General features: G+C 41.3%; 1 protein-coding gene across 1 annotated transcript in view; it reads right to left on the reverse strand.

The window, feature by feature from the left end:
• GRIN2B (glutamate ionotropic receptor NMDA type subunit 2B) overlaps positions 1-18,293 on the reverse strand; it is a 572,475-nt gene that overhangs the window by 40,977 nt on the left and 513,205 nt on the right. The gene's annotated exons all lie outside the window — the stretch shown is intronic.

Raw genomic sequence — 18,293 nt, forward strand, 5'->3', positions numbered from 1 at the left:
GCTAAATAAGAGAACAAACTATAATTTGAGCAGAACCTATAGAAAGAATACGATATACTTTAGCAATATTTGAGAACTGAAAATGACAGGATTTAACCAATGATGAAATCTCAGAATGAAAAAGGGAATGAGAAGGCTAAAAAAACAACAGCAAATTCTCTAGCTGCAGGAGAAAAAATGCTTAGCATCAGCAGAAGTCAAAGAAACAGGGGGGACAAGAAAAGGAAATAAAAGAAATTCTGTCTTTGAAGGATTTAACTTCAAAGAATGAGCAAATAGCAAGAAGACAAGATGAAAGAGTAACAAATGAAAAAGGAGACAGATCAGAGAAAGAAAAAATAATGGAATATTGTCAGCAGAGGCATGATAATGTGTGTGTGTGTGTGTGTGTGTGTGTGCGCGCACACACACACACACGTGCATGCGCGCACACACATGCACATTTGTGGGCCCTTTCGCAGAATGTAAGACTGGGGATAGCATTTGGAGGGTGGGGACTGGTACAGGGTTTTGCCAAACAAAACTTTTAGATAAAAAACATAAAAACCCGTGTAAAATATTCACTAGCAGTAAACAGGAAGCATCTCAAAAGTGTCTGTCAGCTACATTGATAGAAATGAAATTTCCCAGGTCCAGCATTTAATTAGATTTTAATTAATATTTCCAGGATGTCTCCCTGGATATGGTGCTATATCTGACCCAAGCTTGGAAAAGTTAGGTTTTGGAAATGTTAGGCTAAGTGAACTTCAAGCAGGCTACCTGGGATTGAACCTGGACTGCGAGCAGAGTTTTGGCTACAGTACTGCAATTTAACCACTGCACCACGAGGCTCACTATAGCGTCCTTTATCATATCTGAGGCAACAGGTGAGCTTACAAGGCTCAGGAGAAATCACTGCTCTACCTTCCAACAACTGGCATGCCCAAGTGGAACAGCTCAAGACCTGTCTAATGATGAGACAGGCCCTAGGAGGAACAGCCATTGCTGCCTCCCCGTTTTTTTTTTGTTTTTTGTTTTTTGTTCCAGCAAAGAAGCACATCCTCCCAGTCATAGAGTTGCTCCTCTACCAGGCATAACAGCACAAGCAGGGGAAGAGGAACAGCAAATGCCTTGTTTAAAAAATGGCATTAATCCTGCTGCCAAATCGTCGTTTAGTCGTTCAGTCGTGTCTGACTCTTTGTGAACCCATGGACCAGAGCACGCCAGGCCCTCGTGTCTTCCACTGCCTCCCGGATTTGTGTCAAATTCATGTTGGTTGCTTTGATGACACTGTCCAACCATCTCATCCTTGGTCGTCCCCTTCTCCTCTTGCCTTCACACTTTCCCAACATCAAGGTCTTTTCCAAGGAGTCTTCTCTTCTCATGAGATGGCCAAAGTACTAGAGCCTCAGCTTCAGGATCTGTCCTTCCAGTGAGCACTCAGGGTTGATTTCCTTTAGAATGGATAGGTTTGTTCTCCTTGCTGTCCAGGGGACTCTTAAGAGCCTCCTCCAGCACCACAATTCAAAGGCATCAAATCTTCGGCGGTCAGCTTTCTTTAGGGTCCAGCTCTCACTTCCATACATCACTACAGGAAAAACCATAGCTTTGACTAGTCAGACTTTTGTTGGCAAGGTGATGTCTCTGCTTTTTAAGATGCTGTCAAAGTTTGTCATCGCTTTCCTCCCAAGAAGCAGGAGTCTTTTAATTTCGTGGCTGCTGCCACCATCTGCGGTGATCCTGGAGCCCAAGAAAGTAAAATCTGTCACTGCCTCCATATCTTCCCCTTCTATTTCCCAGGAGGTGATGGGACCAGTGGCCAGAATCTTAGTTTTTTTGATGTTGAGTTTCAGACTGTTTTTTGCACTCTCCTCTTTCACCCTCATTACAAGGTTCTTTAGTTCCTCCTCACTTTCTGCCATCAGAGTGGTATCTGCATATTAGAGGTTGTTGATATTTCTTCTGGCAATCTTAATTCCAGTTTGGGATTCCTCCCGTCCAGCCTTCCGCATGATGTATTCTGCATATAAGTTAAATAGGCCGGGGGACAATATACAGCCTTGTCGTACTCCTTTCCCAATTTTGAACCACTGCTGCCAAATGACTGAAGGCTAATAATGCTGGTTGTGTTCTATGGGTTCTCTTTCCTGGTGCTGATTTTACAAGTATAAATATGCTTGGAGGAGGCAGGCAGTAATCAGTGCAGTTAAAGCTAGAGGGGTCCAGCAACCCAAATCAGTGTGCCAGTCAGAAAGCTGACACATAGAAGAACCCTAATCTGATGGTTTGATGCCCTGCTGACTTGGCAAATAATGTGACTGCCAGTATCTTTCCCGTTCCTGCCCCTTCCAGCCCCACAGCCACCTCACACATGCTGGCTCATGTTATCATACAGTGATTTTATCGTGACTAGTAAAAACCACCCTTTTTATTTCAAACGTGGGATGAATACGCTGTGAAATTGAAAGAATGTACAGCGGGAATTCAAAGCAAGCTACAAAAGCTGGGACACCATTGAATGAGATGGGGGTGGACTGGTCTCTCCCCATGTTTCCGACCACAGAAGTGCCTATAAAAAGCAACCAGCAGAAATAAATCTTACCCTTTTGGCAGTTTAGTATTAATTGTATCCAAGAGCAGGCCTCTTTTCCTTGCTGTGAATTTACTTTGGCTCCCTTCCCCTTATGATTATCCAAATCCACAAGACCTCCTAACATACAGGAAAGGATTGGCAAAATGGGCACATAAAGAAGTACAGTAATTACACCATACGAACACAGTCAGGCAGCCTGATCTCTTGGATGTTCACTGCTTCGTAAAGGCATTATGGTGCCTTGATTTACCCATTGGCATGCTGTGTGTGGTTGACATCCTGGGGATGCTTGAGTTATAGGCCTAGGAGTAAAACTAGATTTCTGAAATCTTGCCCTAATAATTAATTTATCACATCTTCTAATTTAGAACTTGAGCTGGATGTGCCAACAGCTTTGTAGGCAAAAAAAAAAAAAAAAGCTGCATCAAGCATTAAAAAAAGGAAGCATTGGGATGTTCATGGATATGAACCTTAATCCAGAATGAGATAGAGGGCCTGTGACAATGATGGGACATAGGCAGTGGCGATGAGAGGCAAGGATAGTGATGGTAACAGCAGCCGTTCTCCTTTCACCTTAAGTGGCAGAAGAGCTTGCACTGCTGTGGGGAAGCAGAGAGTAAACGCCAGAGTGGCTGAACAGTCGAGCTGCCGGCTTGGTATATGCCACTATCCGGCCACTGCAGGAGCTCAGCTGTGTAAGCAGTATAAAGAGAAGGAAACAAGAGGCAATGAGAGATGGAGACTGGGAGGTAGTTTGGGAAAGCAAGGAGAAGAATGTGAAATGTGTGGAGAGGCAAGAGACTAGAGCAGACACAAAGAGGATGAAAGCAGAGGCAGAGGACCAAAGAAGGCCCAGATCAAAGCGGCGGATGAAGGAGAGAACAAACAAGAGATGCAGTAGCCTTCTGGGAAACAGCACATTTTGCTTTGCTTTGTTTTGTTTTATGTCTCAAGGGTATAGTACTGTTGATGTGGAAAGCGCTTTGTAAACTTTATGCTCTTGTGCCCTGGTGGCAGAGCTCTTAAAGTTGGTCACCATTCTTGTACTTATCCAGGTGAACATGTTTACTCAGGATCAGAGAACAAACCCAAATCCAGATGTTGGACTCACATCCAATGCCAGATCTCATTAGTATGATGCCCTGGACCATAATGGCTGGTTTCCTTTCTCTTTCCAGTCATGGAAATTCACTATGGGAGATGGCACTGGTGAGCCAATCCTTGAACATGTCACATATCTTGGCAACCTTTATAGGGCCATCTTAAGTTAGAATCAACCTGATGGTACATAATGTAATATAAAAGATATCCAACTTTAGGCACTGTGCAAGCATTAGATGGAAGTGAACAAGACCTCCTGCAGGCTTATTATCTGGAACATGCTGGCCATTTATCCTAGTTTTCAGGCATGAGTGCACAGAAAATGGTTTGTCCACAGAAAGGCCTTAAAGTTGCCTGTAAAAACTTTCATCTCCCCACCCCCCCTGTTCTCCTAGTTGCTGTGTGATCAGAAAAGCCCCATCAAGGTGCACTGATCATAGCTTAATTAATTAGTACTCAAGGTAGCATTTTATGGAAATGTTATTTAAATCCCAATCAGCACTTTCATTTCCGTATGCAGTTATTTATAGCCTGGCTCTCAGGTGAGCAAGGGTCAGAGCCAGTTAAGGAATTGCAGATTGATATGTGGAGCCTGGGAAGACTGACAAGTGGCACCCAGCATGTCAACAATCCTCCAGAAACAGGAGCCATGTAAATCAGGCACTCCAGGAATAAAATAGGCAGAGGAGGAAGTTTTGTGAGTGCTGTCATAGTGGATCAGTGCTTTTGCTAGGTCTCATTTGTATAGTGAGGCATTAAGGAAGTCCACTTTTGTTGCAGGACAAAGAAAGAGATTATTTTCTCATTAACTAATGTGAAAGATTGATTTATGAACATAGGACACTGGGTGTTCTAGTCCCCAAAAAGTAACTTTTACAAGCTCTGGCCAGTTTTCTGTGTACATAAATCTCTTTGTAGATCAGAACCTTCAGTGGCTATGCTGACGGGGTACGTCCTGGAATTGTAATTCTACATTCTGAGACTGCCCTACACCATTGCTCTATCATGCCCAATAGTATTGCCTAATTAGATTGGCCAGCAGCTCTTCAGCCAATGCCTTTCCCATCTCTGCCAAAAAGCAACATATAGATCAATAAAAACCTAAGCAACATCACCTTGTATTTGTCCTATGCTTTGGTAAGGGACTGTCCAGAAAAGTGGGGATGGTTCTGAGCAGAACCCCACTTAAAATATGTTGTGGGGGAAAACTACACCCAGCCTGTTCAAAATGACAATGTACCACCAAGGAAGTGGTTTGAAAGCATCTGATCGAGTTCAGTCTTGGAAGTCAGAGAGGCTTGAATTACGATGTGCTGCTGTAGTAAGGTAAAGGTCAAGGTTCCCCTTGACAATTTGTCCAGTCCTGTCCGACTCTAGGGGGTGGTGCTCGTCTTTGTTTCCAACCCATAGAGCTAGTGTTTGTCCAAAGACAATCTTCCGTGGTCACATGGCCAGTGCGACTTAGACACGGAACGCTGTTACCTCCCCCCCATGGTGGCACCTATTTATCTACTCACACTTTGCATTTTGCATGCTTTCGAACTGCTAGGTTGGCGGGGGCTGGGACAAGTGACAGGGGCTCATTCCATTGCGTGGATTCAATCTTACGACTGCAGGTGTTCTGACCTTGCAGCACAAAGGCTTTTGCAGTGTAACCCGCAGGAAAGGTGCAAAAGAAACATAACAAATGAAAATAAAGTGTTCCAACGTATCAGTTGAAATCTTGGTGTGGCCGGGGAAGAGAGAGAGTTATTTCGAAAATAAACTCAGAGATTAGAACTATCTTCACACATGAAAACATGGTTAGATGGGAATTTTGTTTGTTTTTAATTTAAAAAAGGGGTGTATAAAATTTGCAGATTTCCAAATGCATTTGACAGAAATGACATGAGATTGTAAAAAACTGTGAATGTCGGGGAGAAAGGACAGATTTGTCTATCTAAGAAAAAGACTTTTACTTATTCGTACTTGAGAGTCCGGCCTCCAACTTTTGTGTATTTAGCCAGCCTTGTGCAACTCAATTAGAATGGACACCCCCCTTCTTTTCTGGCTGGTTCCTCATCTTTTAACTGTTATATAGCAGACCGATATGGCACTGACTTCTCTCTGCAAGGTAATCTAGCCAGTGTGCAAATAAGAAATTAGCAACATTTAGGCATTTCTTCATAGGCAGAATGGAAAGAGTTTGAGTATCTGAAGGGGGAGTTGTTTGTTTGTTTGAAGGGCAGTGTAGGAGAAAACAAAATTGGTCAAATCTGTCCATCCCTACAAGAAATGGCTCATAACAGATCTGCCTTAGATATATATAATGCTAATACCCTAATATCAAACTCTATAACATCAGTAGAGTTACTGCAAGAATTTGAAATTAACTTCAAAAAGGAATTGGGGTTGGAGAATCAATTAACAAAAATAACAACACAGAACTAGTTAGAATGCTAGCTAAGCAACCATGAAAGTTCCCTAGCAACTGCTTCTTAGGCACTACTACATATGGCCTGACTTCCTATTGTGAAGTTTCCAGAGCTGCAGGAAGGTTGCTTAGCTACTGTGCAAAACTCAGTGGGGTTTTTTTGGGTTTTTTTCTCTGCATGTGTGGGATTAGTTCACCGACTATAGCAAAGAGTTCCCTCTCTTTTGGTAATTATGCTTGAGGAAAATACAGGTCTCTTGAAGACCACCATAAATACTTGGCCAACCAAGAAAGAACTAAGGGATGTGTATAGAAGCAACAGCTCTTTAATGTTAAAATTAGACTGCTGTATATACCCAGATCTCCAGGTAAGAGGGGAAAAAAATCTTAGGAAGGGCAATACTGGAGAACGTATTCTTCCACATTTAACATTCTGGTGTGTAGTGGCATTAATGTCTGCCCCCCCCAATGCCTTTCCCACTCCCTTCTGGCACCCAACTGGCTCACTGGTGTAGTATAATAGCCTTCACAGGGGTGTTGAGCACATAATATTTGTTTATGATGTGGCACAGGAAATCCATTATGTTAATTTCTCTCACACAAGCACAGTAATCCCATATTATGTTGCAGTCTTTACCTTAGTATACTCAGTATGGTATACCCACTGTCTTGTAATGGATGGAGTGATGGACTAGGACTCTGGAGACCAGAGTTTGAATTCCTGCTCAGCCATGGAAACTCACCAGGGGAGTAGAACTGGAAAAAACACTCCTTAAATATCTCATTTACCTTGAAAGCTCTATTAGGGGTGCTATAAATTGGTTCTGACTTGATGACACATAACAACCACCACAATCCATATCCTAGTTTCAGTCTTTGACCTTACAGTCTCAGAGAATAGTCAGCTACTCACCTGGCAACCAGATCCTAAGTGAAGGTGATCTTATCTCATCCATTGCTGGGGACTGACCTCTATGAGACTGGCTATCTGAAGTCAGCCCTCTATTTGAAATCACCCTCTTTTGAATTGCCGTCATAACAAAACTCACTTTAAAGATAAAGAACCACATCTGATTAGTAAGCACAGGAAGCTGCCTTACACCAAAGGAGGGGACTACTGTAGCAAATTTGGGGGTTGGCATCACAGGACCTTTTACAAGGATGATAACTGTAGCTAGCAACTCACTCTTGTTCTTTCTCATACGTTCAAACAAAAGAAACTAGAAGAGGAGAAAAAGTAGTGAAAGGGAGGGATATCCATCCCTGAAATAGTTCACAGTTTCCCTTTCGCAAAAGTAGCGACACTCCAATTCTTCTATCCCTTAGAGTAAAGGATGGTCATTTAATGCTGCCTTAGAATATTCTTTTGGAGAAGATGCCGGTTCCAAGAGATGGGAACATATCAAAGCACGGTTATCATTACTCCAAACCACTCTCTAGCGCTCTTGCACTTCTGAGGCAAAACTCTGCAAGGCTAAACACATCCCGAAGTGTGAAGAAAATTCAACCACCAGCTTCAAAGCTTTTAGAAGGCTTCCAGAATAGTATAGCTGAAGGTCTAATAAAGCTTAATAACTAATTACCACCTTTAAGATTTCCATGCCACCCCCATCTCCCATCCCCTGCTGGTGGCCTTTTATGTGACAGTAGGCAGATGTCACCCTCATGTTGCCTGGGCTGGCTCAGCTAATAATGGCAAACTGGTTGAAGAGACTTATTGAGAGACTCTGACACAGTGCCGTTAATCCTGTAACAAATGGTATGGAAGGAAAAAAAAAGAGGAGGAGAGATAGACTGAATAAGTCTAAAAGAAAGGCCAAAAGAAAGGAGGAGGATTTTTAAAAAGCTGTGTTGTCTTTCCCCCGTGGAACATGCAGTCCAGACTCAGGCAGACATTTCCATCTGTTCCATTCTATGGACATGAGGGCAGTTTGTGTTCCTGTCATAAGATGAATCATGCCAAAAAAAAAAAAAAAAAAAAAAAAACCCTCCCTCCCACTCCGTTCTGAGGAATGCCGGCATATAATCCATCTGGCACGGAAATGTGTGAAGGATTTCATCCACATGAAGCTCTTCCACCACAGTTTGGAACCAGTCAAAGCCCTACAGAAGTATAGTGAGACTTTTTTTTTTACCCTTACTGGAGATCATAAATGAAATAAAACATAGACGTGCCCGGATATGTCCGTGTATAATGTCAGGCTATACAAAGAAGACATGGCTAGGATGGCTGTTAAAATTACCTACATGTTACAATGAGAAGCTATATTGTTTCAGGGAATTATGTTGGCATTGCTGGATTGCCATTTTGTTGGTAGCATGTACTGCCAACTTAAGTGCTAAACCACTGAGATGCCACCAGCACACAAAGAACATTTGGATGAACTCTAGAACGTAAAGGAGAGCTTAGTGTAGATGCTATCTTTCTCAAAGATAGTTCTCTCCTGTCATCAAGATGGTGTCACACCAACCCAGACAAAAAGGAAAAGACAGTATGAGCAAAAGCCCTACCACTGAAACCCAAAGGACAGTTGCCTTCACACCTCCTTCTCTAGCTACCTTAGAGGATAGGGTCCTTTCTAAATAATCGCATAGCCAATTGTGCAGTAGCACAGAAGTCCATGGAGAATGAAGATCTGCTAGAGCAGTGGTTCCCAGCCTTCAGTCCCCAGATGTTCTTGGGCTAAAACTCCCAGAGGCCTTCTCCACTAGCTGTGCTGGCCAGGATTTTTCAGAGCTGTAGTCCAAGAACATCTGGGGACCCAAGGTTGGGAACCACTGTCTTAGAGCTTTATTGAATTCCCTCTATTTCCAAAGAGCAATCTGTATAAAAATGGGTGACTGGGAACATTGGCAAAAGCATATTCAGCACAAAGAAATCATTTTTGCCCAAACAATGACCTACTGAGGCCAACAACCAGTGCCCTGGTCATCGTGGGTACCCCTTCCTTGTCTATGGCAGAGGTTTGTCTTTTTGGACTACAGTTACCCCATGGCCATGCTTACTAGGAGGATTCTGGTAGATGCAGACCCAAGAAGTAGTGTTTCAAAGCTCTGGCCCATAGAGGGAATAAGTCAGGCTTCTGTGCCAGTTTGCAAATGCAACTGGACTCTGGAGGATGCCTCATTCCTTTGTGTTGCCCCTTGTATCTCTTTTATTTCCAATCAAACCTTGGCATTGAGCAGTGATTCACAGTCTCAGCTCAGCATTTCTCTTTGCTAGTTATTTACTGAGGCCTGCAAAGGTCTGTGTGATTATTTGCTGATTCCCGCTTACATCTGAAAAGAGAAAGACATGGCAACAATCTGGAATAGCTTTTGTATGCAGTTTATTTGCAGAGCTTTTTACTGTAAACTGCTTATGATTGTTCAATGAGTAGAAAAGCATCTTTGCATATGCTTAAATGCTCTCTGGTACTTCATATCCTTCTACTGAGTCCTGCTTGTGAAAACGGGTTCTGGCACCATTTTTAACGGCTAATTAAACTATGTGAAGAAGTGCAGTGGTGCATGGTACACATGCAAGTGTTTCTGTTTATATTTCTGCATGACTTTGCCCCCTTGCTTTTGTGAGGGACTGAAGAAGAATTGGTCTTTGGAAGATACATGAAGGTTAATGCCATAACATACCAACCACCATTTTCTTTGTTTAAAAAAAAATCCAATAATCCTAGCATTTTGCTTTCTTTTTTAAAATATGTAATTGTTAATGCTTTCTGCATTACTTTTCCTTTCTTGTTGTCAGATTAGAGCTTCTAACATGGCACCTCAACCTCGGCTGTCACACACAGCCTGCTGACATGTGAATTCTTAAAGGATCAGAAAAACCATAGATCCTTCCCAAAGCATACATTCTTATTCATGTGGGACAGCCTTTAGTGTCTGTGTGAAACTCAGATATTTCATAGCACTTTAACATGAAAATCCATCTGGACAACCTTCTTTACATGTTTCAGCCTCCTTCTGTGCAAAATCTTAAGTTATATAACACTAAAGTTGAAGTACTTCTCTCTGTTCACTTATTGTCTTTTTCTTCTTCCATTTCTGAATAGAAAGTTGACTTGGCTGAGCTAATACTATTTCATGTGTTTTTATAAATCTATATTTCATATGTAAGAAACGTATCATTCCAAAAATGTAAAAAGTCATTGTAAAAAAATAGTCAGAAGATGTTTTCACCCATTTTAAAATGAAAAGAATATATAATTAATAGCCTTAAGCAATTTTAACATTGACTCACACTGAAAATTCTGAAATGAAATTCTCTTATCCAGCAGAATTAAACCATGTAGCATACATTCTTTAGTTCTTATGCATGTTACTTTTTACCTTTCTGTTCTCCCACATCTGTCCCTCTATCTAATTTTACTACATTTACATACTTTTATTATCAGTAGTACCATCACTATACGCCATTTCACTTCAGCCAATAGGCTTCATAACTTCTACTTGCTTTGTCTCTGTTTGTATTATTCTTTAACCAATCACTGAGTTTCTATTTGTAAAAAGTAAACATTCTACTGTATCCATGCATCTTCAACCTACTGTCAAGGTACTAAACATCTGTCTAGATTGAGAGCGAAGACCAAAGTCCAGCTGAAATGCATGCAGGACTTCCTCTTTGCCAATGATGCAGCTGTTGTTGCCCACTCTGCTGAAGACCTACAACTCATGAATTGTTTTAGCAAGGCCTACCAAGAGTTTGGATTAACAATAAGCCTGAAGAAAACAGAAGTCATGGGCCAGGGCATGGACTCACCTCCATCTATTATCATCTCCACACAAGAATTGGAGACGGTTCATGACTTTGTGTACCTTGTCTCAACCTAGATGTCAAGCTGGATAAATACATTGGCTACCATGTTCTCAAGACTCACCAAGAGAGTATGGCTCAATAAGAAGCTGACGCCATATACAAAGATCCAGGTCTATAGAGCCTGTATCCTGAGCACACTCCTATACTGCAGTGAGCTCTGGACCCTTTGTGCATGGCAGGAAAGGAAGCTGAACACATTCCATATGCATTGTCTCCGACACATTTTTGGTATCACCTGGCAGGACAAAGTTCCAAACAGAGTAGTCCTAGAATGAGCTGGAATGTTTAGCATGCATGCATTACTGAAACAGTGACATCTACATTGGCTTGGGCATGTCGTGAGAATGGCTGATGGTCGGATTCCAAAAGATCTCATGTATGGAGAATTAGTGCAGGAAAATCACCCCAGAGGGAGACCACAGCTTGTGATACAAGAACATCTGCAAGCAGGATCTGAAGGCCTTAGGAATGGACCTCAACGGATGGGAAACCTTGATATCTGAGCGTTCAGCCTGGAGGCAGGGGGTGCATCATGGCCTCTCCCATTTTGAAGAGGCACTTGTCCAGCAGGCCGAGGCAAAGAGACAGTCCTGAAAGCAGCCAAATCAGGGAGGTGGACAGGGGACATATTGTATTTGTCTTCAGTGTGGAAGGGATTGTCACTCTCGAATCGGCCTTCTCAGCCACACTAGATGCTGTTCCAAGTCCTCCATAAAGAGCACATTACCATAGTTTCTCAAGACTGAAGGATGCTTAATCTAAAAACATCTAATTAAATCACTAAATATCCAGTTGGGTTCAAGACTAGAAACATGCATGTTAACTTCATCAAGTTGACCCTTGACATGTGTTATCAAACACAGCTTACTAGGACCATCTCCAAAACATATGCAAAAGCATTATCCTATTATAGAGCTTACAAGGAGTAAAAAGAACCATTTTTTTCTACTGCTACTTAGTAAGGAACTTGTTTTCATTTTCCGCCAATATACTTAAAAGGTAATATAACTTTTAGTCAAAACATTCTTGCAGTTGTGGCTGACTTTGTTGAAAGGTTGCCATTGTTTTACTATCCCTGCTGAGAGGCTTAAAGTAAAAAACATTACATATTCTTGTTTATAATTTACATTGGAAGGCAAACTGCTTGTAAAAAGGAATGAAGCACTCAGATTTCAGTGCTTTGCGTGAAGAGGACCTTATTAACTTTAACATCTTAAGTTCTCTGCATAAGGATTAGCATTCTAGGGGTAAATAGAATCAGCAGTGCTCCAGTTTGCTTTGCATATCGAATTCATTAGTAAAGATTTAATAAGTTTACTATCAATAATCCTGACTAGAGCAGACCAATTGAATCAGTAGGATTTTCATAAGAGTTTTTCCCTCTTAATTTTATTGACAATCCTTGGGAAAAAAACAATAGAAGGGATTGTAATAAAAAAGATAACCTATTTACCCTCACAATCACATACACAACAATCCACATCTCTATGAATAATATAAACTACAGAAGTTGTATCACCATTCAACAACTGATTAAGTGGGTTTACTCTATTTGGGATTAGCAAAATAATTTATGACCCAAAAGCCTTATGGCACCTTAAAGGACAACAAATTAATGTCTCTACTTCTATGTCTATATCTAAGGTAAAGGTTCTCCTTGAGGTTTAGTCCAGTCATGTCTGACTCTAGGGCATGGTGCTCATCCCCGTCTCCAAGCCATAGAGCCAGCGTTTGTCCATAGACAGTTTCTGTGGTCATGTGGCCAGTGCGACTAGACACAGAATGCTGTTACCTTCCCACCGTGACGATACCTATTTATCTACTCGCATTTCCATGCTTTCGAACTGCTAGGTTGGCAGGAGCTGGGACAAGCGACGGGAGCTCATTCTGTCATGTGGATTCGATCTTACGACTGCTTGTCTTCTGACCTTGTAGCACAGAGGCTTCTGCACTTTAACCCACAGTGCCACCATGTCCCACATGTCTATATCCTGTTGGTTAGTCGTTAAGTCATGTCCAACTGTTTGTGACCCCATGGACCAGAGCACGCCAGGCCCCCCTTTCTACCAGTGCTTCCCGGAGTTTGGTCAAATTCATGTTGGTAGTTTCAGTGTGTTATAGGGTATGTCTATATCTACATGTAGATAGGGTATATAGATAGGGTATGCAGATATAGACTTTCAATGTCTATGAAAGTTTTTTGTGCATTTGTATGTCCTGAAAGATCTCTAAAGTGGTAAGAGCTTACAGACATTTTATGGATTTCCCAGTTTAAAGCACTACATTGATCACATCTCAAAATGTTTGTCCACAAAGCTCTCCAAATGTTAAGAGTTAGAAACACAAAATATAACATAGATACTACTGATTTCTTGACTTAAAAGATCTGGAATGGTTACATCTCAAAATCGAGTGCCTTTTGTTTGCCCCCCCCCAAAAAAAACCCTCAAAAAACAATAAGAGCTAGAAATTCAAATTTTTTAATGGCTACAACTCATTTCCTATCATAAATAATTTCATTTTTTTTTTGTATCTCAAAATCAGTTCCTTGAAGGCTTTTTGTTGCCCTGAAACAAATGGTAAGATGTAGAAATACAAGCATTTGAATAAGCAATGCAGATTTCTTCATTTAAATAACCACGTTGGTTATATTGTGAAATCAGATCACCCAAGGCATCAGCTGGACTCACTGATAAATTTAGATGTGCCTAACCAAAAGTATTTGTAGGACTCTTCTGATCAGCTGGTACAAACAGAGTGAATAGTAGTGTGATAGAGACTGAGAGAGAAGGGGAGACAGGTGTAGAAGGACAAATGTGAAACTGGAAAGCGAGAAAGTGGACATTGTGCTGAAGGTGAGTCTCCAGGCATTTTTATAAGGACTGAGTGGATCCTTGAGAGGATAGAGAAAGAAGAACAACATGGAAAAAAAATTGTGTGAGAAAAAGGAAAAACAAAGCATTTGGTTCAGGGAGAATGGAACTACTGGAGTTCTAATACAGGCAAACCTAGGTGCATTCTATATAAAAAACTATATACTATTTGCTGTCCCCTTCATGGTTTGCTGCCTTGTCCTGGCAAAGGGGCTTGAGTGATTCAGAGAACCTATGGGCTATGCCATGCAGGGACACCCAAGATGGACAGGTCATAGTGAAGAGTTCTGACTAAATGCAATCCACCTAGACCAGGAACTGGCAAGCCACTCCAGTATCTTTGCCAAGAAAACCCCATGAACAAAAGGCTAAAAGATCTCATGCTGGAAGATGAACCTCTCAGGTCAGAAGGCATCCAACATGCTACTGAGGAAAAGCAGAGGATAAGTACAAGTAGCTTCAGAGCTAATAAAGTGGTTGGGCCAAAGCTGAAAGGACGCTCAGCTATGGACGTGCCTGGAAGTGAAAGGAAAGTCCAATGCTGCAAAGAAAAACACTGCATAGGAACCTGGACTGTAAGATCTATGAACTTAGGTAAGCTGGATGTGGAAAAACAGGAGATGGCAAGAATAAACTTTGACATCTTGGGCATCAGTGAACTAAAATGGAGAGGAATGGGTGCATGCAGTTCAGACAATTATCATATCTACTATTATGAGCAAGAATACTGTGAAAGTAATGGAGTAGCCTTCATAGTTAACAAAAGAGTGGGAAAAGCTGTACTGGGATATGATCTCAAAAATGATAGAATGATTTGAATACGAATCCAAGGCAGACCTTTCAACATCACAGTAATCCAAGTTTATGCACCAACCACCAAAGCTTAAGAGGCTGAAACTGACCAATTCTGTGAAGACTTACAATGCCTTCTAGAACTGACACCAAAGAAAGATGTTGGAAACAGGCCTAAAAGAAGCAGAAGACATCAAGAAGAGGTGGCAAAAATACACAGAGGAATTATACCAGAAAGATTTGGATATCCCGGACAACCCAGATAGTGTGGTTGCTGACTTTGAGCCAGACATCCTGGAAAGTGAAGTCAAGTGGGCCTTAAAAAGCATGGCTAACAACAAGGCCAGTGGAGATGATGGCATTCCAGTTGAACTATTTAAAATCTTAAAAGATGATGCTGTTAATGTACTACACTCAATATGCCAGCAAGTTTGGAAAACTCAGCAGTGGCCGGAGGATTGGAAAAGATCGGTCTACATCCCAATCCCAAAGAAGGGCAGTGCCAAATAATGCTCAAGCTACTGTACAATTGCACTCATTTCACACGCTAGCAAGGTTATGCCCAAAATACTTTAAGGTAGGCTTCAGCAGTATGTGGACCGAGAACTCCCAGAAGTACAAGCTGGATTGCGAAGGGCCAGAGGATCTAGAAACCAATTTTCTAACATGCACTGGATTATGAAGAAAGCCAGAAAGTTCCAGAAAAACATATACTGCTTCATTGACTATACAAAAGCCTTTGACTGTGTGGGCCACAGCAAACTATGGCAAGTCCTTAAAGAAAATGGAGTGCCTGACCACCTTATCTATCTTCTGAGAAATCTATATGTGGCACAGGAAGCAACAGTTAGATCTGGATATGGAACAACTGATCAGCTCAAAATTGGGAAAGGAGTCCAACAAAGCTGTATATTGTCTCCCTGCTTATTTAACTTATATGCAAAATACATCATGCAAAAGGCAGGACTGGATGAATCTGAAGCCGGAATTAAGATTGGCAGAAGAAATATCAACAACCTCCAATATGCAGATGATAGCACTCTGATGGCAGAAAGTGAGGAGGAATTAAAGAACCTCTTAATTAGGGTGAAAGAGGAGAGCACAAAAATAGTCTTAAGATCAACATCAAAAAAACTAAGATCATGGCCACTGGTGGCAAATAGAAGAGGAAGATATGGAGGTAATGACAGATTTTACTTTCTTGGGCTCCACAATCACTGCAGATGGTGACAGCAGCCACGAAATTAAGACATGTGCTTCTTGGGAGGAAAGTGATGACAAACCTAGCCAGCATCTTTAAAAGCAGAGATTTCACCTTGCCGACAAAGGTCCACATAGTCAAAGCTATGGTTTTTCCAGTAACAATGTATGGAAGTGAGAGCTGGACGATAAGGAAGGCTGACTGCCGAAGAATTGATGCTTTTGAATTGTGGTGTTGGAGGAGACGCTTGAGAGTCCCTGGGACTGCAAGGAGATCAAACCTAGCCATTCTGAAGGAAATCAGCCCTGAGCGCTCACTGGAAAGACAGATCCTGAGGCTCCAATACTTTGCCCATCTCATGAGAAGAGAAGACTCTCTGGAAAAGATTCTGATGTTGGGAAAGTGTGAAGGCAAGAGGAGAAGGGGACAACAGAGGATGAGATGGTTGGACAGTGTCACCGAAGCTACCAACACTACGGGAGTGACCAAACTCCGGGAGGCAGTGGAAGACAGGAGGGCCTGGCGTGCTTTGGTCCATGCAGGTCACGAAGAGTCAGACACAACTTAAAGACTAAACAACAAATTTGAGGTAATAAAATCTCTAACCTTTGTTTACACAGAATACTATAAAATGACAGCTAAAATGCATAATCAAATATACAAATAAATAAATGGCAGAACAGAACAGCATGATAATTGATCATGATCATCTAAACTTTCATGGACTGTAGCACATTTTGTGAGATGCATAAACCCTGAGTTACAGGCATACATGCACATAGGTAGTGTATGTTGCATCATGGGGATGGTGGGTATAAACAAGGATATCAAAGATAAATTAAATTAAAAGTACAGCCAGTATTAATTGCCTTACCGACAATGGTCATTTACTTGGGTGTAAACACAGATATCCTTCCATTGGTGATCTGGTCAGCACATATAGTATACAATAGATTTCCCTTTTTTTCTCCCTCTCAAGGCCAAAATAGAAACAGTAGAAATTTGTGCCCCGTTATTCTTTTGCATAGAGACCAGCCAGTTTGTCCTTTGTAGAATGCCAGAGAACATTGTGCAAGTGATAGCACAAGATGAGCAGATGTGCACACAAATGATATCAACAGCCTTACTAGGTCATATAAAAATGTTGCCCAAATTGTCATGGGGACATATTTGATATCTTTGTCTGCTGCAAGCTCTGGATCCTGTCACTGTTGCCTCTGTTATGTGGATGGTTCATGTTAATGAGAAATTGTTTTAGATTACTGTACTGGGATTGCCTGTAATTTGGCAGAGGCCTACCACCAAGGCCTGTGAGCAGAAAGTATCATTGTCCAGGATGTGCTGTATATCACTGCTGAATAAATCAATGTTGATATGTTACAGTTATTTTACTTTGAACCTGTTTGGAACAAGTGATGACCTCTTGTCTTCTCCTCCAGGTATGTCCCAGGATAGATTATTCCTGGATGCTAATTTGGCCTTGTTGATCTCTGCTCCACTCCAACATGGTTATTATACTCCAAGAATAACTAATTTAAATACTTGAGTTGTGAGTCCCTGTCCAGTGAGACTTGAAAGGTGTAGTTACATCATAAGACGTGACTAAAAACAAATAATAAAAAAATGTAAAAAAAACCTGTGGCACATTCTTCATAGAAACTGGAAGTACTATACATAAGAATGCGAAAATTAAAAGGACTTAAATATGTTTAGATGTATTTCCCTCAAGTGACCAGTTATTTTATTACAAACTTGTATTATGTTTTAAAGGTGGATTTTCAAGTAGAGTCTGCAGCTTCAATTCATCTTCTGTGTCGTGCTCTCCATCCTGCTTGAACACAGGCAGGTGCAAATCCAAATAAATTAAATGCACCTATTTTCAGTAACATACCTCCGGATATCACTGCATCATTACAAGCAGAAAGCTGTGTGGGAGTAAAGCACAGGGAAAAAAGAACCACTCATCCATCTTTGGAGAGAATTCTTGCTTCTGTCGCATAGTGGAGCTGAGGGCGGCAGACAGAGTTCTATAGTTCTAGAGGGATGGTTTTGCTCCATATCATTATAACAATACATAACATAGAGGACGTTCTTCATGTTTTACAGATCGAACTTGTGAGTTCTATTGAGTCCTATCATTCTGGCTCATTAATAGAAATACATATTGTATATAGCCTATACTGTAAATACCAGAAGGATGGGTGAAGGGAGAGTGTGGTTAGCCTATTGCAAACACAGGCTTTTGATCCTTGGAGGACAAATCAATGATCTTCCACATTGGCCTCGTTCCACTGAAATTGATGGGACTATAATGATATAGTTCGTAAATCGTCCCTTCAGAGGTGTTACATTGACTGGAGACAACACAGCTGCGCCAGCAATGCTACCTTAGTTTAAAAGCCTTCAACTGTATTAGAAATTCCAGACAAAAGTCACACACTATTCTTCTCTGTTCCATTGAAATCAATTTTAGCAGTTTTCACTCACAAGAAGGAAAAGTCCTTAATGTTGTATATACAAAACTC

The sequence above is a fragment of the Pogona vitticeps genome, chromosome 5, assembly GCF_051106095.1.
Source record: "Pogona vitticeps strain Pit_001003342236 chromosome 5, PviZW2.1, whole genome shotgun sequence".
Taxonomy (NCBI): domain Eukaryota; kingdom Metazoa; phylum Chordata; class Lepidosauria; order Squamata; family Agamidae; genus Pogona; species Pogona vitticeps.